Source organism: Typopeltis vanoorti, chromosome 4 (assembly GCF_054136105.1).
Source record: "Typopeltis vanoorti isolate ZY-2024b chromosome 4, IOZ_Tvanoo_1.0, whole genome shotgun sequence".
Lineage (NCBI taxonomy): Eukaryota > Metazoa > Arthropoda > Arachnida > Uropygi > Thelyphonidae > Typopeltis > Typopeltis vanoorti.
In genome coordinates, this window is record NC_143552.1 from 130,475,265 (window position 1) to 130,496,747 (window position 21,483).

Sequence of the window (21,483 nt, forward strand, 5' to 3'; positions counted from 1 at the left end):
TCTTTGAAGAAAGTTTAAAACTCTGAATTTTTCAGAGGTTTTGAAAAATGAGTCATCTAAATTAAATGGTTCTTTATAATTTTTTTCTTTATAACTGACAATTATCTGCCTTCTTAACAGCTTTATAGTATAACAAATTTTTATTTTTGCATTCATATTTAAAAAAGTTTTATATTAAAGAAAAAAAAAAGATATAAGAAAATGGAAAGGTGAAAGTAAGCCCTGGGTGTTGAATATATACACGTCAGTGTATATGTGGGATAATGATGATGATGATATTCCTGAAGAAAAATGATGTACCAATAACATGGAAGAAGGCTACCCTAATTCTGATACATAAAAAAGGTGAGATAGAAGACTTGATGAACTACCGACCTATCAGTCTACTATCAGTGGTTTACAAAGCATTTACAAAAGTCTTAGGCCATAGGCTTTGTGCAACTCTAGACCTAGCACAGCCAAAAGAACAGGCAGGCTTTCGAAGGGGCTTTAGCACAGTGGACAATATTGAAGTTGTACAGCAGATTATTGAACAGTGTAATGAATATCAATTACTACTATGTCTTGGTTTTATTGACTATGAGAATGCCTTTGATTCACTTAAAATTTGTGCAATACTTAAAGCATTACGAAACCAACAAGTGGAGGAGCCGTACATCAGAATCATCACAGCAGCAATTCATTTCAATGGAAATTTCTCTACTGTGGGAATACAGAGAGGTATAAGACAAGGTGACACAATATCTCCAAAATTATTCACAACTCTAGACCTAGCACAGCCAAAAGAACAGGCAGGCTTTCGAAGGGGCTTTAACACAGTGGACAATATTGAAGTTGTACAGCAGATTATTGAACAGTGTAATGAATATCAATTACTACTATGTCTTGGTTTTATTGACTATGAGAATGCCTTTGATTCACTTAAAATTTGTGCAATACTTAAAGCATTACGAAACCAACAAGTGGAGGAGCCGTACATCAGAATCATCACAGCAGCAATTCATTTCAATGGAAATTTCTCTACTGTGGGAATACAGAGAGGTATAAGACAAGGTGACACAATATCTCCAAAATTATTCACACTGTGCCTAGAAGAAATATTCAAACTTCTTGATTGGGAAGGAAAAGGTCTGAAGATAAATGGAAGATATTTAAGCCATTTACACTTTACAGATGACATAGTTATCTTTACTTCAACTATGCATGAATTACAGACTCGTATCCATGAACTCCAAATTGCTAGAGATAAACCTAAAGAAGACCCAAGTTATGTTCAATAGTTATGTCCAACCAGAAATAATAAAAATCAATAATGAGGAAGTTAAACAAGTAGATCATTACATATACTTAGGACAACAGGTATCGATGGAACAAAATATCATGGATGAAATTAAAAGGTGCATGATGCTTGGGTGGAAAGCATTTGGAAAATTACATTCAATATTCAAAAGCCAACTACCATTATGCCTGAAAAGAAAAGTTTTTAACCAATGTATTCTTCCTGTATTTACATATGGCTGTGAAACATGGACACTGAATACAAAGGATATTCAAAAATTAAGAACAACACAATTTAGTATGGAAAGAAGTATGCTTGGTATCACAAGATTGGATCACAAAAGGAATACATGGATAAGAAATCAAACCAGAGTCTCTGACATCATAGGAAGAGTGAAACATCTGAAGTGGCAGTGGGCTTGGGCACATTGCTCGTAGACAAGATCAACGATGGACAAAAGAAGTAATGGATTGGATTCCACGAGAGGGAAAATGACCATGCACAGACCTAAATCACAGTGGATTGATGATCATCAGATTCGCAGGGATGACATGGAAGAGGGAGCCATGAACAGACAGTTTTGGAATAATCTTGGAAAGCCTTCATCCAGCAGTGGATCGACAATGGCTGATAATGATGATGACGATGTGTGTGTGTGTGTGTGTGTGTGTGTGTGTGTGTGTGTGTGTGTGTGTGTGTGTATCAGTTGGTCAGTACTGACTTCCATGTGTGTTCTCCTTCTGTTCTATTTCTTTTTTCTCTCTCGAAGAAATAGAAAACCACATTTGACAGAAGAAAATCAACTTATCTGTAGTATTAAAATGCATGCAAAGGAGGTTCAATCACTTGAATATTTCTTATGAGTGTTGCAGTAAAATGTATAGATGATTGCTTGTATTCAGATGCTTGTTATAATTGCACAGTAACATTTCTTCTGTACATATCTACAAAGTTAGCACAGTTAATTTAAATAGCAAGAATTTTAAAGTGCATTATTTTTAATTCTCTGACTCCAGTCTTAGAAAGGCTAGTGTCAGAGCCAAAGAATTTAAACTTCAATACCAACTGCAGCATCTAAGGTGGTATAGTCACTGAAACAGAATTAGAGAGGAAAGGTTAGCAAAAACAAGTGTTCTTTACCAGAATGGCAGGAAAAAGACCCAGAAGAAGTCCAACATCTAAGTGAATTGATGCAGTAAAAAGTGCCTTAGTAATGTAAGATCTGATAATATTGAGGTATTGAACAGATAATAGATTAATTTGGAGGAAAAACTGTATAAGAAGTGGGTTTTGTTGTAACTTTTTCATGCATATTATTATGATATCATGTACACCCATAAGGATACATGTCAGGATTTTGATGATGATAGGGCTACATGAAAATTTACATCATTACCAATTCCTATAAATTAATCTGTTTGTCATTATTCCAATATCATCAGTTCTTATATTTCTGTCTTTCAAGGTACATTGTATTGTATCACCTATATCTTGCAAAACAGCAAAACATGCTGTTTTCTAATGTTTCCTCTCCCATTCTGTTAAAGTGACCATACCACCTTAGATTAGCTCTACACACACACACACACACACACACACATTCTTGAATGCTAACAGTATTAAGTTCTCTCCTAATATTCTCATTTTTAATATGATAGTGCCATTATAACATCTGTCACTTTCCCTAATTTTTCTCAGAACCCTCATATCCTTGGTCTCTAAATTTTTCAACTGCTTTATTTCTAACCCTAATTTATTTTGGCCTAATATGTCTGTTTGAGATTACTCCCAGCCCAGAAAGGTCGTGCTGTGAATGGGCTAAGGATTTTTTTGTTATTATTTTTATTTATATATTATTATTATTGTATAATCTGGAAGCTCTGCTCTAGAGACAAAACATTTTTTCAAGCCACTTCAGGCACCCATCAGTGGCCTCATCTTATGTAATGAAATTCATCTACTTCATAATTATAATTTTTATTATTATTATATATAACACCTCCAGGGAGTCCAAGACTCATCGAGGGAGGGTACCTATTCTAGAGCTCTCCATCTCCACCAACCGCAACAACCATGTGTGTGTTGTTGCGGTTGGTGGAGATGGAGAGTTATCCATGCCCACGGTGGGATTCGAACTGGCAGCCTTTTGGCTGGAGAGTGGATACGCTAACCACTTGGACCAGGCCAGCAATACCACCTCCGTAGCGCAATTAGAAGAACGACGGTACGTTGCACACTTTGATTAGAAAGGAGCCTAAGTTCGATTCTCGTCATGACAGGAGGAATCTTTATATGGACTTTTTCAGTCAAAAGTGAGTTAGCCGATCTCATACGGAGGTAGCAGGGTTTTTTCTCCCGGAAACTCTGGTTTTTCATCCCGCATACAGACAAATCGGCACTTCAGAACACATGCAATTTACAGACAAAAAAAATACTAGCTGTGGTGGTGGTAGTGGTTGTGGGCAGTAGATGCCGTTGATGTAGGCGATTGGTAGTGGAGATGGAGAGTTGTACAGTAGGTGTCCTCCCGCGATGAGTTTTCGAACTCCTTGGAGGTGTCATGAATAATAATAATCACAAACACCCATTTCTATGTACTATTTGAATCTAAAACTTGTAGGTTGGAGAGTGGATGCACTAACCACTTGACCAGTGAGGCTGATTAAGGCTTCTCTATTAGGATTCAGCTGATGTTTTCAATGTTCCTGCCATTTTAATTCTCTGTGCTGATTTTGACCTGTGATGGTGATTTGTCATCAATTTGCTTAACAGATAGACCTGCAACATGTCATCCTATCACAATTCCTCTTTCAAACTCTGTCAATTCACCCAGACATAGTTATGCACTGACTTGGGAGCATCATATTCCTCCAATTTATACTGGCTGCAAACACTTAACACTTGTTACATGGCATGAAGCACCTTGCCCGTGGGAGGGGGGGGGGGTCATTGATTTCTTTCCAAGCAGTGTATATACTGTTAATGATGCTGCTGCTTACCTGATTTATTCTACAGATCCTTGGATATACAGTCATATATTGCTTCCTTCAGACATCCCTGACTATCTTCCATGTTTTGCTAAACATCCTTACTTTGCAGATTCATATGCCATGGCACTTCTTCAACGTGTCTCCTGAGCTTGTCATAACTACCTGCCTGTAGTTCCACATATACCCCTTCTTAACTGAAACTTCCCCATTTTGCACCTCTGATTGCATGATCACTCCCCCCCCAGTATGTTTCCGCTTTGGTTATGGACAAATCTTCTGATCCTAATGACAATATCCAACACTCATTTCCTGATTCTCCCTGCATCACATGTTGCTTCAAATAATTATCTCTTAATAAGTTTGATCCACATTGTTGCTTGCACCCACTGGTAGCAACTCTATATTTTGTCTTATTTGCCTCAATTTCATATCAGATTGCCTCAAATTAACGGCCATTTACACATGCCAATCTTCTCTTTTTTGTATGCGCATTTCATCTGCTATCAGCAGTATCCCCTCCCATCATATTTTCTCAATTCATCCTGAAAATACCATATCCTTCTCATTCTATCCCTATAATTATACATCTGCTGTCAGCCAAGTCTTACTAATGCCAGTAACTTTTGGGAGGATTGCACCGATCAATGCCAGAAACTCTTTCCTCTTTATTATTATTCAGATTTCCATGGAGTCAAAAGACTCATTGTGGGAGGTACTTCCTAAGAAACAAAAACTCTATCATACCACTCCTTGAACTCATTGACCGTTCTTGCTCTCCACTCTATCAAGCAATACGTTCCACGGTTCAAGCACCCTCCATGGAAAGAAACCACTCCTTGCCCTCTTGCTCACATTTTCCTTTCATGACTTCCAGCGATGGTCCTGTCATTGCTCCTTCCCACTGTTCCATCAAGCAAAAGAACTACCCAGTGTCAACCCTATAACTATCTCTCAACAGTTAAAAAGTCTCAATCATATCACATCTCCTTATTTTATCTGCCAAACTCTGCAGTCCACATTCCCTCAGCTGATCGTCATAACTAACATTGTACGGTCCTGAAACCGTCTTTGTTATCCACCTCTGTACCCTTTCCACAGTTAATTTATCCCCTTCAAATCATGGGGACCAAATTTAAGAATGGTAGTCTAAGTGCGGTCTGATCAGGGTCTTATACAATGGAACGATAACTCTTTTATCTCTGCAGGTCAGCATATTGCAGTATTGCAGCAATTCTCTGGGTTACCTTCACCCCCTTTGCAATATGTTCCCTGAATTTCAGGTTTCTATCAATCATCACCCCCAGATCTCTTGTCCCCCCCCTCCTACTTCCTCCAGTACTGCTCCTCCAATCGAGTATGCAGCCTCCCATCGATGTATCCCAAACTTCAAGACTTTACATTTTGCTGCATTAAACTGACACCCCATTCATTTGCCCATCTCTCTCTAGTTTATTCACATCCTCTTGCTGGGTTGCCACATCTGCACTATTACTAATAACCCTTCCTAGCTTCACATCATCTGCAAACAATTGAATATCCCCCTGCAATCCATTGATATAAAAGTTAAACAATACAGGTCCCAGTACTGAGCCTTGTGGGATCCCACTTGTAACCTTCTTCCTCCTTGATATTGCCCCCACCATACACAACTCTCTGATACCTATTGGACAGCCAATCCTGAATCCAGTTGACTAATGTGACATCTAAACCCATGTGCTGCAACTTAAATATCAGCTTATCATGTGGCACCCTGTCAAATGCCTTTGCAAAATCCAAAAAAATGTCAGTATATGCCTTTACCTCATCAACTGCTCTTGTCACTTTATTATAAAAGGCAATCATATTACTAAAGCAAGAGTGCACCTTAACAAATCCATGTTGACTCTCAGAGATAACATTACCCTCATCTGCCCAATGCTGTATATGGTTCCTCACTAATTTCTCCATGATCTTAACAACTATTGATGAAACACAAACTGGCCTATAATTAGATCCTTCCAGTCTGCTACTGCCCTTATGCAATGGCACTACCTTCCCTCCATTCCTTGGTTCCTTTCCCATAACCAAACTTTCATTGAAAAGCCAGGTCAATGGAGCTGTCAGTTCTTTAGCACATTCTCTCAAAACCCATGGTGAAATACCAAGTCCCTCAGCTTTACTGACATCCAGAGTATTCAGTATTTGGAACAGACTCTCCTCTTGCACATCTAACCCTTGAACTTGCTATATCCCTCTAGTATTAAAACTTACTTCTCCAGGATGAAATACTCCAATAAAATGTTCATTGAACAACTCCACTATGTCCTCTGCATCAGTCACTCTATTGTTATTTTTATCCCAATGTCATTCTTCCACAATCATTTCTTCTCCTACTGGCCACATAGCTAAAAAATTCCCTAGGATTTTCTTTGGATTTTAATGCCAATCTCCTCTCATATTCCAGTTTCACCTTCCTTACCATACTAATCACTCTCCTGGCCTGTGTCTTATATTCTTCATGCATCTGCTCTCCATCCCCTCTCCTTATATCTCTTCCATAACTTCTTTTTCACCTGCAGTTCCTGTTTGATATTGTTTGTCATCCACTTTACACCAAATTGTGTCCTCTTCTTCACTCATGGAATACAGCTTACTATTGCTGCTAACAAATATTCCTTCACAATTTTCCAAGCACTAATGATATCCCAACCTTCCAATTCAGCCCTCCATGGAATTGCCCCAAGGCTATATCTAAGACTATTATAATCATCTGCTTTATAATTCCACATACTTTTCCTTTTCTTTGATGCTCCTGCATGTCTATTCATCTTCCAAGGCAAAACCACATGGTCACTCTCTCTAACTGGGGAAAAGAGATGTCATCTCAGTTATTATCAGCTCTTCTGATGCTATGACCAAATCCACAACTCTTAGACTTCTTGTTCCCTCTATTACATGTTGCCTAAGACGCTTGTCCCTCAAGAATTCTAGAAATTCCATTCCCTTATTCTTCTTCTTCTTGAGTATTCTGCAATTAAGCAGGTTCTTCTTTTAGTAGCAGAAACTTTCCTTCCACTCTCTTCTGTTCTGAGTCTTCTCTTTCAAGGTTGTGTACCTGTCTCCGTTCAGCATGTCATCTAGCATCGTTTTCCTTATTCTTCCTCATGGTCTTTTTCATCTATTTTTCCTTCGATGGCATCTCTGATGATTCCATTCCCTCTCAGAATATGTCCAATCCAGTTTCCCATGCTTTTTTTTTATCCTCCTTAACAGACTTCTTCCTTTTTAAGACCTCTTCATTAGTTATTTTATCTGTCCATTTGAATTTTTCCATCCTTCTCCAAATCCACATTTCAAAGCTTACCAAAATCTTAATTTCGTCTTTTCTTTAGGTTTCTATCCATTTTACTTCTGAATAAATTATATTATTTATTAAAGGCATCTCTTCCCATCACTATTCTTGCTTTTATGTCACTTTTACATCTTCCATCACTGCTAATAACACTTCCTAGATATTTAAATGTCTTCACTTGATTCAATTTTTCCCCATTTATTCTGATATCCACATTTGCCTCTTTCCTTGTTATTTTCATTACCTTTGTTTTTCTGATGTTAATTTTCATTCCATAATTGATACAGGATTCCAGTAATCTGTTCAACAGATGTTGTAGTCCTGTTTCAGTATTTGATAGTAATGCCTTTTCATCTACGTATCTTATTGCAAATATCTGTCTACCTCCAATCTTTATTACTTCTTCCGAATTCTCCAGTGCTTCTTTTAACATTGCTTCGGAATACATGTTAAACAAAATTAGTGACAAAGAACAGCCTTGTCTTACTCTTCGTCCGATGATACCTGGTTCTGTTTGGCAGTTTGTCCCATATATAATGAAATAATTAGCCTTCTGTCTTTCCAATCTATACCAATCTTTTCCATTACTTCTACCATCTTATCCCATTTTACAAAGTCAAAAGCTTTTTCAAAATCTATATATCAGATATTAACTTCTTTATTCACTTTCAGACTCCTTTCACTTACTATTCTTAATAGTCCAATCACATCTCTTGTTCCCCTACCCTTCCTGAAACCAAACTGATCTTCTCCAAGAAATTCTTCCACTTTAGATGCAATTCTTCGTGTTAAGATTATCATAAATATTTTTGATGTATGGGAAATGAGGCTTATTGTTCTAAAATCCTTCCAATTCACTGCATTACTTTTCTTTGGTATAGGTATAAATATTAAGGTCATAAAATCTTTTGGTAATTCTCCTTTGTTATAAATTAAATTTATTATTTTGGTTATTTCTTCAGTTCCTTTCTTCTGAAGCTGTTTCAGGAATTCTGCAGGTATTTCATCTATTCCTTCTGCCTTTCCACATTTTAGTTCTTTAATGACCATTTCTACTTGTGTCTTCAAAATCTCTGGGCCTAGATCATCTTCATTTACCTTCTTTATATCTTCTAATGGCAACCTATTTGGTCTATTTTCCTTGTCATATAGATTCAATGTATTCCTTCCATCTCATTAGGATTTTATCTTCTTCAGTTATGATTTCTCCATTCTTATTTTCTATGCCTCTAGCTCAAATTCCATTTCTCTTGTGATTCATGCTTCTTGCTTTTTCATATAAAAGATCATACCTTCCCACTCTCTCATAATTTTCCATTTCTTCACATTCTTTTTTAAGCCAATCTTCTCTACTTCTTTCTGCTTCCCTTCTCAATTTGTCATTCAGGGTTCTATATTGTATTTTCCCTTCTGGGGTGTCTTTATTTTTCCATTTTCTTCTTTCTTCTATTAGAGAAATCATCTCATTAGTTATCCAAGGTTAACTTTTTTTTTATTCTTTTAGCTCTTACATATCCAATTTCTTCTTCTGCAATCTTCTTTATTTTCTCTTTAACTTGTTCCCATTTCTTTTCTGGATCGTCAGTTTTGACAAAACTTGTTTCCTCAAATTCTTTCTCCAACTATTTCCAAATTCCTTGGTATTTTTTAATTTCTCTAAATTCCATTTTTTCCTTTTTATAACTTCTTTTATTTTCTTTAGTTTCACATTTATTTCTATCAATAGTAGGTTGTGGTCAGAGTAAATATCAGCTCCAGGATATGTGCATGCATTTTTTACACTATTCTTGTATCTTTGCTTTACTATAATGTAATCAATTTGATACCTTTCTGTATCTCCTGGTTTTTCCATGTGTATAGTCTTCTCTTGATTTTTAAAACCAAGTATTCGTAATTATTAGCTTATTTTCTTTACAGAATTCCACTAACGTTTCCCCTCTCTCATTTCTATTACCTAGTCTGTATCTTCCTACTACACTCCCATCCTCTTCTTCTCCTACAACTCCATTCCAATCTTCCATTATAATCATATAGTCTTTTCTTTTTTCTTCCTTAATTAGTTCTTGTAATTGTTCAAGTAATTCTTGTAATTCCTCAAATAAAATTGAATCGTGGTAAAATTGAAGGCTCAACTGGTGGACATTACAATACTGCAGGTATATATGCCTGCATTATTTTTATGTCCACCAGTTCAGCCTTCAATTTTACCACGATAATCCTGTCATTCAGACAATTTATGCTAATGATGCTCTTTGCTGTTCTTTTATTAAAAACAAGTGCAACTCCTTTTTCCTTTTTATCTCCACTGAGTAAATTACTCTTACTTCGTCACTATAGAAATCACCTATTCCTTCCCATTTGACTTCACAGAGCCCTATGATATCAATTTTTCCTTTGTCCATTTCTTGTTTGAGATTTTCTAATTTTACACATCTGTTCATTGTTCTCACAATGCATGTTGCAATTCTGATTCTCTGATGATCTTTCATTTTCAGTTTGTTTATAGCTTGTTTTAAGTCACTTTTAGAGGTTTGATCGGGAGGAACATCAGCTCTTGAAGCGTCCTTATTTCCCGATATTGTATCCATTCCAATGTGTGCCTTCTTTTCCTCTCTGTGCCAAGAGACACCACCTTGGTTTGCCGGGCTGGTAGCGCTGTCCCCTTATAAGTTCTATTCATTACCACTAAAATTTTCTAGGGATATTAGTGGAGTCAGGAAAGGAGAGACATCCACCCTCAGGCCTCGAGTACTCTAATACCCTTGGGGCAAAGTAAGCAAGCGTCAGCCAAGTGAGGCTATATAGGAAAGAATATAGAAGGAACCTGACACAAGTAAGTGGAAGCAATGACAGGCTCAGCTCGGGACCCCGTGATTAAATATTGCTGTAGTTAAAATCTCCCATAACAATCATTCTTCTTGCACTTGCCAAGCTCATCTGCCTAAACATCTCCTGCTCTCCACCCTTTGTGCTCTCCTTGGCTTGTAGCAACACCCCACTAAATATCCTGTTTTGCCCACCTCTACCTCACACCATATGCTTTCAAAAACCATTAGTGTCACTGCCTTCCAAAGCCTTCACTCTTAGAGGACTTAAGTCATCACTCAGTACTCCACCACCACGTTTTCCCTTCCTATTCTGCCGAAAAATGCAGTAGCACCCTGCTACTTCTATTCCTGTTATTTTATTGGGATCTCTGAGATGTGGTTGATAGAAGTCAACCACGTCTCAGAGATCCCAATAATCTTTGCCCAGGCTGATGCTATTAGAGCCACCAATTCCTCTCCTTTATTCAGGATACTCCTGGCATTAGTATAAAGCATAAAAATGTCACTGTTTCTATACCTATCATTATCTCCTCCAGACTCCACTGGATTCAGCATTACCTGATGTTGTCCCTCTTCCCCCAAGCACCCATTCTCACAAGAGGCCACCCCTGCTACCATCCACCCTGTATCTAGTTTCCCTGCATTGACATCAACTCGTTCAGAAAATAGCAATCTCTCCATATGCCTACGTCCTTCCTCATTCAAATGCAAGCAGTCTCTCGCATACAGTTCCTTTTTGTCCTCAAATGTCCTCCAAGCATCCACACGTTCCAATTCTCTCTTCTGACACATTCTAGCTATTATGCTATTCATTATTACTGCTCTTGTGCTTAGCTCGTCATTATCATACCTGGGCAACACACACACACAAAATCTTTCCTCTGCGTTTTCTTTTGTACCACACAATCATCTTATCCACTCTTTCATCCTGCTTAATTGCTATAGCCACACTTTCTATTGTCCCTCTAGGCAAACACTCTTCTGGCATCCTATCTTGCACATCACGGATCATCAAATCTCCATACATCACACCTCTTACCACTGTCCCTTGATTGCTCACCTGCATCCCACTCTCTCTCTCTCTCTCTTCTCTAACACTTTCTCTCTGTGTTTCCTCTACTTTCCTGGCATCACTCTATCCATGGTTCCATCACTCCCTTGCATTCTTCTCATTCCATCTCTCTGACTGTTTCTATTCTCTCCTCTTCTATCATTCCCTCTCTTCTACTCTTTATATTCTCTCCTCCTCTATCATTCCCATAACTCTCTCTCTCTCACTCCTACTCTGATTTGCCTTGCATTCATCTCTTCCATTCGCCTAATCTCATCTTTCACACTTCTCATCTCATTCCTGAGACATTCCACCATCTCTCTCTCTCTCTCTGCAAGTTAGCCACTCTTGCTCACCATTCATCCTCTTATGATAATCTCTAACTCACTAAGTTCTTCCCATTGCCTACATTTTGCACATATATGAACTCCTCGTTCTCTCACTTGCCACATATCCAAATGCTAGGATGCATACATACCACAAGCACCACATGCCACAAAATCCTGTAGTGTGTTACAAAATATAGTCCTTAAATGGGAGAGAACAGAATTTGAATGATGACAGCAGCCACAACTCCAATTACAAATGGCAGTTGTGGCTGCTGTCATCATTCAAATTCTGAGGAACTTCTTCTTTCACTCTGCCTTATCCCATGTTAAACGGGGTCGGCGCACCAATCTTTAACCTTCCTCTTCCAAGTTCTCCGGTCCAGGGCATCCCTCAGACTCCATCCTTTCTCCCTAAGATCCTCTGTCATCTTATCCCTCCACCTGAGCTTGGACCTGCCTCTTTTCCTCCTTCCCTCCAACTCCCTATACTCCACTCGTTTACCAACATACTCCTCACCCTTCCTCTCAACATGTCCAAACCACCTCAGCCTACTTTCTTGTATCTTCTTGCCAATTGGTCCCACCTTAACCGTCCCTCTGATGTAGTCATTCCTTATCCTGTCCTTCTTTGTCACACCACTCATCCATCTCAACATCCGCATCTCCGTTACCTCCATCTTCCTCTCCTGTGCCTTGGTTATAGGCCACTTCTCCGCACCATGGAGCATCGCCAGCCTCACCACCATCTTATAGAGCTTTCCTTTCCTCTTACAACTCGCTCTCTTGTCGCACAGGACCCCGCTCATCTTCCTCCAATTCATCCAACCGCATGTTATTCGGTGCTGTATTTCCTCATCCAGGTCACCATTCCTCTCGACAACCGACCCAAGGTACTTGAATTTTCCCCTGAAATTAGCCTTTCACCCTGGAGTCGTATGACGATTAGAATTGTCTACTACAACTAAATAGTATTTAGTTGTAGTAGACGAACTACTACAACTAAATACTCTACTATACTATGTTATACACTCTACTGTAAGCTAATTTACTCATGCAATACTATGAATATAAACTATATTTAACTATACTAAATAACGAAACTTTATCTTCTTCTCTTCCACCACAGATGCATCCGACTCTGACCTTGCTTTCTCAATAACCCAAAATTAACACAACATAGACAACTAAATTCCAAAAGCAGCACTACTGAAGGATACTTGTATTACTGAAAAAAAATTAGCACAATTCTCAACAGAAGTCGCACTATACATTGATTAAAAACACTTTTTTTTAAGTATAGCTCAAATCCACTGCCACAATCTTCAGCAACTCTATTCTTGATACTTCTAGTATTAATACATAGGTGATCTGAAAAGTTCTCAGCCCAACAATGAAAAAACGAATTTATAATTTCAAAATTATTTTTATTTTTCAACATAATCTAATTTCCCTTAAGACTAATACATTTATTCCAGTGATGCTCCAGCTCCATTATCCCAGCACTGTAGTGGTTCTCAGTAAGATCTGCAAAATATGCCTCTTCAGCTTGATTTGAACAAAGACTTCGCTGGTCAGTGTCTTTGATTTGAACAAAGACATTGACCAGCGATGAAGATTTTTAGTTTGGGGAAGAGATAGAAGTCAGAGGGAGCCAAATCTGGGGAATAGGGTGGATGTTCTAACAATTCATAGTGCAGATCCCTTAATTTTCTCATTGCCAAAACACCTTTGTGGGCAGGTGCATTGTCCTGATGAAAGATGATTTTTTTCTTCTGCAGACAGGGTCTTTTCTAACAATTTTTTTTTGTCTAGTCTGGTCAAAAGATCGGAATAATATAATCCCCAGTTACTGTTTTATCCTTTTCAAGATAATTAATAAACAAAATGCCTTTAGCATCCCAAAACATTGATGCCATGACCTTGTCTTCTTTGGCACTGAAACCGGCTTCTGTCCACTGTTTTGACTGCTGTTTGGATTCTGGTGTGTACTGGAATCTATAGTAATAAATCAACACACAAAATCAGTTTTATTCTTGTTAAAACGCTCCAAGCACTGTTTCAGAGATTTTCATGCAAGTGTGTTGTTGATCTGCATGGCACCCATCTTGCATGGAGCTTTTTCATTTGCAATTCTTCATGCAAAATGTATCCTACAAGTTCTTTTGAAATGCCTGTAGTCTCAGCAGTTTCATGCATTTTGACTTGCTAGTCATCCAATACCATATTGTGCGCTGATCAATGATTTCTGGTGTTGTTACATTTTTTGCATGTCCTTCACATGGATCATCTTCAAGGCTGATATGGCCACTTTTAAACTCTGCAGCCCACTTCTTAATTCTTGAAAACAAAGGAAAAGAGTTCCCATAAACTTTTATGAACTTCGAATGAATTTCTTTTGGCGTTAAATCTTCTTTTACAAAGAATTTTATAACCACACATACTCAATTTTATCCATTTCAAGGCATACAGACAACACTTTTTCTTCAGACAGCTGTATAAAACAAACTACTTGATAGAATGACTTGCAATTTTACATCGATGCTTATAACAGATGTACCAACTTAGAAAGTTAGTTATGATTGAGGCCGAGAACTTTTCAGACCACCCACTTATACATAAACTGTAACATCTCATTCGATATTGTTGCATGTCTAGATTCCACATTTTTTGATCATTTATGCACTCACTTTCTTCATGGACATGCATGTGCATGCCCAGACACACCCACACTAGGAATTATAGACACGTTAACACAAGAAATATTTTAATATTTGCCAAATATTTCAGTCTGAAACTAACAGACTATCTTCAGTGGGTACATGGAACAGTTTTTAACAAGGCGGGATACCAACAATTGATCATTCAAAAGTAGAACGAGCTGCGTGATGTTACATTGCTAAGTCCTTTCTTTTAGGCTTGCACGGTGATCCGAATGCATTTTTGAAAATCATGGAGACAACTCCGTATTTGAATAAAAACTTTAGTTTAATATAACTAAAATCAGGTTGTTCTGTATGGTTTTCTTGGTATTTAGGACATTACTGGTTTCTAGTCATATTTTATCTATTATGTTGTTAGGTAGGGATCTGATGCCTCTTTCAATGTGGTAGATAAAATCCAATTTGTTTACCTTTTTCGGTGCTATTGCGTAGTTCAGTCCTTTATTCAGTAGCGTAAGTTTGCCGTTGTTCAGGATGTGGCTTGATAGGTTAATCACATGGTTGTTGCCTGTCGGTGGTTGGTCGCTCCATGTCTCCCTTGTTTGTTGTTCATTGTTGTTTCTACAGAACAAATTTCCACCTGACATTACGGCCCTCTTTGCCCACGTACTTAAGTCCGGTTACTTCGTGTGGCAAAACAAATTCTACCTACAAAAGGAAGGTACAGCCATGGGCTCACCATTATCTCCCCAATCGCTAACTTCTACATGGAAACCTTTGAGCAAAGGGCTCTTGATTCCGCCACGCTACGACCGACAGTCTAGCTCAAATACGTCGACGACGTGTTCGCGATCTGGCCGCATGGGCGACAAACGTTAAACACATTCCTCAGCCACCTAAACAAACAACACGAACACATACAATTTACCATCGAAATCGAAAACCAAAATTCGCTTCCGTTCCTAGACACACTAGTTACACGTCTTCCTTCAGGCAGTCTATCCTTCACGGTCTACCGAAAACTGACACACACGAGCCAATACATACATGCGAATTCATACCACCACCCAGCACAAAAATATGGAGTCATTAACACCCTTAAAAACAGAGCCACTACTATTTGCTCTAACCAGCAAACCCTGAAACAAGAACTAAAAATCATTAGTGACACATTCATAAATAATGGCTATAACAAAAATACTGTCAATAAAATACTCTATAAAACCACAACAAAAACGAATCTAGATTACAGTAAAACCATAGCCATCCCATACATTAAAGGGCTATCGGAAAAAATCAACAGAATCCTACAACATTATAACCTCAATGCCACCTTTAAACCACCCACTAAACTTAAAACCATATTCAGCTCCTCTAAGGATCCTCTCCTCCCATTAGCACATCCTGGAGTCTGTTGCATCCGCTGCACCTGTAACTTACCGTACATTGGTGAAACAGGACGGACAATCTCTATATACAAGAAAGAACACATTAGACACATCAAATATAACCATTATGGTGAAGCAGGCCTCTCAGACCACGCACTTAACACCTTACACCAAATCAACTGGAAAAGCACCTGCTCCTTACACCGCACAAAAACCTGGTATGAAAGAAAATTTAAGGAATCCTGCGAAATCCTGATAAACCACCCAAATATCAATAACAAAGATGGTATGAAAATTCCAAGGATCTGGATGGCACACATTCAGCCAACCTAATATGAAAGATTCAACATAAGTCAGGACTCTAGCCAATCCGCTAGTATTAGAAACCATTCCACTCCAACTGGCTGGAATGATGTTAATATATGTATATAGTAGACAACACAAATAATAGGACTCTAGCGTTGATGTATTATTTTTTATTTTTTATTTTAATTTTTTTTTTTTTCCCACCAGAGGTCAGGCCAACAATTGTGGTAGCGGTTGGTCAGTGTCTTTAACGAACCAGTTTGATTGTAGTATAGCTTGTTTCTTGTGTATATTTGTACGCTCCAGAAGATGACCTTGACATAAAGGTCGAATTGTAGATTTTAGTTATATTAAACTAAAGTTTTTATTCAAACACGGTAGTTGTCTCCATAATTTTCAAAAATGCTTACATTGCTAAGCATTAAAGAGAGGAAAAATTTCATCAGAGTGATGATTAAATTAAATTCACAATTTCATATAATAATCTTAATTTATAAATAACATTCGACTAACGTAGGAATTTAAAATAAAAAAAAATTTCATTGTGTTATCCTGATTAAACTTTCCCATAATTTTGATAAGGATATACAGTCATTTCAATTCAAGTTAGGGCGTTGAAGTAAGGCCTCAGCACTCTCTTTGAATAGGTGTTCAAATTTATAGCTACATCTGTGTAGAAGGCGAGTCTTGGACTAGAGGATGTTGTGGCTTGTCTCTATCCTGTGCTGAGCCAATCCAGACTTATCGGATTTGTTATGCAGAATGTATGATTGGCGTTCTTGAATTCTTTTTTCTATTGAGTGTTCTGTTTGTCCAAAGTAGGACAGATTGCAGTTACAAGGAACTTGATACACACCAGGCAGAGACATAGTTGAACGTTTATCTTTAGATAAACGTTCAACTATTATTTTGTGGTGGATATTTTGTTAATAGGTATATAAGTTGCTGTTAAATCATATTTCTTCAGAATTCTTGAAATTGGTTCTGAAATCCCTGAAATATATGGAATTGGAACTCGAAGTATTGATTCTTTGTTGTTCTGGATTGGATTGTAGGAATCGAACAGATGTTGCGTAGTTTTTTCAGAGAAGCCATTTAATTTCATGTGATGTAAGGATGATGAGCAGATTGTTTGAGAATATAACGTCTAGTGAAAGTGGGTTTTCTGTAAACTGTTGTTTTTAGAATATCTGAAGGTGAACGGATGAAGAGAATGTCTAAAAAGGATAACTTGTTGTCTTTTTCAATCTCCATGGTAAACTTAATACGAGGATGTAAGGAACTGATTCTGGCTAAAAAGGAAGGTAAGGAATCTCTGTTATGAGGCCACACTGAAAAGATGTCCTGTTTTCATCTATATTCTCTCAACCACCCAAAGGATGGTTGAGAGAATATAGATGAAAACAGGACGCCTTCTAGATGTTCCAAATAAAAGTTGGCTAGAGCAGGTGAAAATGGACTTCCCATGGACATTCCTTCCACTTGGTCGTAGAATTTGTTTTGACACAAGAAATATCCAGAGTGCATCGTGAAATCAAATAATTTTATAATATCTTGTGGGAAGATGTCAGCAAATAATTGTAACGTCTCTTTGAGAGGTACGTTAGTATATAAAGATTATATATCGAAGCTCACCATAAGATCAGTAGGTTGTAATGAGATATTTTTTTAGGAAATCCGAAGAGTTTTTCAAAAAAGAGCGTGATTTTCCTATATGTGATCTCAATAATTTCGCTAAATATTTGGCTATGTGATAAGTAGGTGAATCAGTACAGTCCACTATAGGACGAAGAGGAATATCTGTCTTGTGGATTTTAGGTAGACCGTAAAATCTAGGAGGTCTTGCGAAATGTGTTTTTTGCCTTTCTATCGTGTCTGCATCCAAACTTATCACCTCATCTAGAAGGAAATTTAATTTCTTCAGTTGCCTGTTGGTGGGATCGTGATGAAGTTCTTGGTGTGTTGAGTGATCTCGAAGTAAAAAGAGAAATTTTTCTTCTATAGTTTGAAGAATCCATAATTACTGTCACTTTTACTTTGTCTGCTTTAGTGATAACAAGGTGACTGTTGCTTCTTAAGGAATGTAAGGAATGGACGTTATCTTCTTACATTCCTTAATCCAATTCCATATATTTCTGGGATTTCAGAACCAATTTCAAAAATTCTGAAGAAATATGATTTAACAGTCACTTACCGTATTTGCCGGCATATAAGACGCACTTTTTTTCTTTGAAAATAGGTCTGAAAAACAGGGTGCATCTTATACACTGAGGGGGGGGGAATGCATCCCAAACTTTCTTTGCTGCTTTCTTCCTTTGTATCGCTGTTTGTATATTTTCTTCCCAGCTTTTCTAGTTTTCTCTTATCTTGCCTGATGTTTCTCCCAGTATCTCCTTGCCACATTTCCTGATTGTGTCTGCACTGTGTTGTCACCATTACTGGATATCACTGAAATCTCTTTTTATCTCCTTAAGTACCATTTCTTTAAATCTGTTCTTTACTGCTTCCTCCTTTAGTTTAAACCACCTTATTCTGTGTACTCCTTGTGTTCTTGTTGTTTTCACTCTTTTAAGATGCAAGTCCATGCAAAGTAGTCTATGTTGTGAAGCGACATGGTCTCCAGGAATTACCCCACAGTTCCTCACTTTCTTGACATGTGTTCTTCTGTACATCAGATAGTTAATTTGAGATGTTATGCCTCCACTCTTGCATGTGATCAGATGTTCTGCCCTCTTGCTGAAGACAGTATTCACTAGAGCATTTCAAATGCAACAGCAAAATCTATTATTCTTAATCCTTCCTGATTTGCTTCCTGTATCCTATGACCTCCATTATATTCTCTCACACTATTCATTTTTCCTACCTACATGTTCATTTAGATCACCCCCAATAATCTCACGTTCCTCTTCTTTAAATCCCTACATTACTCCATCGATTTGTGTCCAGAATGTAGAAGATCTATACATCCAACCTGTGGGCAAATTAACTATATGATCATAGTTTAATTTCACACATATAATTCTATTATTTCTATGAATTACTGCCACCACACAGTCTTTCATTTCTTTACACAATATAATTCCCACTCCATTTCTTCCCATCTCCCAGTTCTTTTGCTTTTACCTTGCCACCTAGTTTCATGCGCACACAACATATCCACTCATCTTCTTTTCATTCAAATCTGCTCTCTCGGTTCCTCTACCAGTCATACTCCCCACATTCAGTGAGGCAACCCTCTTAGGAGCTAGCTTCTATAGCTGCACCCACTCTTGATGTAGGGCAATGTATCTGTGCATTGCCTACAAGGTATGCCCTAGCAGTCCTTGAATAGTCCAATACTTGATTCATCATATAGGTTTTGGCACTGTTTTTATGACTGGATGCCATTCCTGATGTCAGCCCTCCCCCTTTATCCAGACTTGGAACCACCCGAAGAATTGGCTAATGCCTACTCCCTGGTGGGGTTGCACCTACGCTATTTAATTTAATACAAATATTCAAGTTTTTTCTAATATAAAGGACTAATTAAGTTAATATTAATAATTAAAATCTGAATAAATGACTTAACTTTCAGCTGCATTCTGAGTATGCCCTTTCTTGATTTAACTTTGAACCAGTGTAAATATACTTCACAAAGCCATGTGAATGATGATGTGCTGGCTGTTTCAGAGAAATCATTATCAGAAAGCAGAGGGTGAAAACTCATTATCAGTTTCTCTTTAATATGAATCTACCAATGAAATGTTGTGAACTTAATAAGGTTAGATAATTGATCTCTACCAGTAGGAAAATTGTTAAAAAGCTTTCAACAGTTATGACTAAACAAACACACATAATAACTACAGTAATAAGTTTTAATAAGTAAATATTTCATCCTAAGTATCTTAAGACATTGTCAGTACAGTTAAATCAAACAATACAAGGAATAACATACAGTTAGGGCACGTGATTACAATGGAATTCCAATATGCGTGCAATAGCGTGTTATAGAATTAAATTAAAATATATCTGGGGGGGGGATTTACATTAAAATGAGATAACATGCTGTATTTTCCAGTGTATAAGACTCACTTCTTTTACCTTAAAAAATGGGGTGCGTCTTATATAATGAAGGTAAAGATTGTTTCCTCTTTTCAAAGTCATATGCACTCCCTTTTATGTTCCAAGATCTTTGTAGGTGGTTAATGGTGCAATCAAATTAATGCGTAACCTTCACGTGACTTCTAGCGCATCATTGGCTAAGAATGGAGAGTCCCTATTCAAGTTTCATAATATCTTATCCGAGTAATCAGTTACCGATGTTTATCAGTATTGAGTTGACGTGTTGAATATTTTGTGTTCAGTTTGATATTTCCTCATAGATTTTAGTGATGTAAAAAAACAGGTGACATTCATATATTTCAAGTTACAAATTGCAGGTTGTAAAATATGCGGAAGAACACGGGAATAGGGAAGCTGAAAGACATTTTGGACCTCCACCTACAGAAAAAATTATTAGAATTTGGCATGGTCAGAAGGAGATTTTGTACAATTTGCATAATGAAAAGCGCACGGAAATGTGGAAAAATTGCGAAGTGGCCAGAACTAGAGACCAAAGTTTTGAAATGGGTGCAAGAAAATTGGCAAAATGGCATTGCCATTTCAACAAAAATGATTATTACACATTAAAAATTACCTATTATTTTATCCATTTTTTTTAAAATCGTACTTTAAAGTTTAGGTTTTTTCCAGAAAATTGTATTAAATTTCTTGGGTGCGTCTTATACACCGGAAAATACGGTATATAAAAATTATTTTACACAATTTTGTATGACAATTTCCCATACTAGGAATAGCAAGAACATCATTATGGTTTAGATTTGGTCTATGAAGTAAGGCTTCAGCACTTTCTTTATATAAACATGAATGTTTATATAAAGATCTATGTAGAAGTTTGGTCTTTTCCCAATGGATCTTATGGTTTGGGTTTTCAACTCCGTGTTGAGCGAGGTCAGATTTCTGCAGTTTGATAAGACAGATATGGTCTTGATGTTCCAAAATGCGTTTATAAACAGATCTACCTCTCTGTCCATAGTAAACCAGTTTGCAGGAGCATAGAACCTTATACATGACAGGTAGCATCAGAGGTGAGAGTTTGTCTTTAGGAGAAGGTAACAAGTTATAGATCTGGTTGATGGGTTTGTAGGTAGTAGCAAGATTGTATTTCTTCATAATTTTTGAAAGACATTCGGAGATGCCTTTGACATAAGGTACAGGAATCCTATGGGCTTGTTCTTTTCTAGGTTGATGTGTGGGGAAGTGACTGATGATTTTTTGATTTT

The 21,483-nt window shown here is 37.4% G+C and overlaps 1 protein-coding gene across 3 annotated transcripts in view; it reads left to right on the forward strand.

Annotated features, from left to right (window-relative positions):
* Dis3l2 (Dis3 like 3'-5' exoribonuclease 2) overlaps nt 1-21,483 on the forward strand; it is a 592,606-nt gene that overhangs the window by 443,168 nt on the left and 127,955 nt on the right. The gene's annotated exons all lie outside the window — the stretch shown is intronic.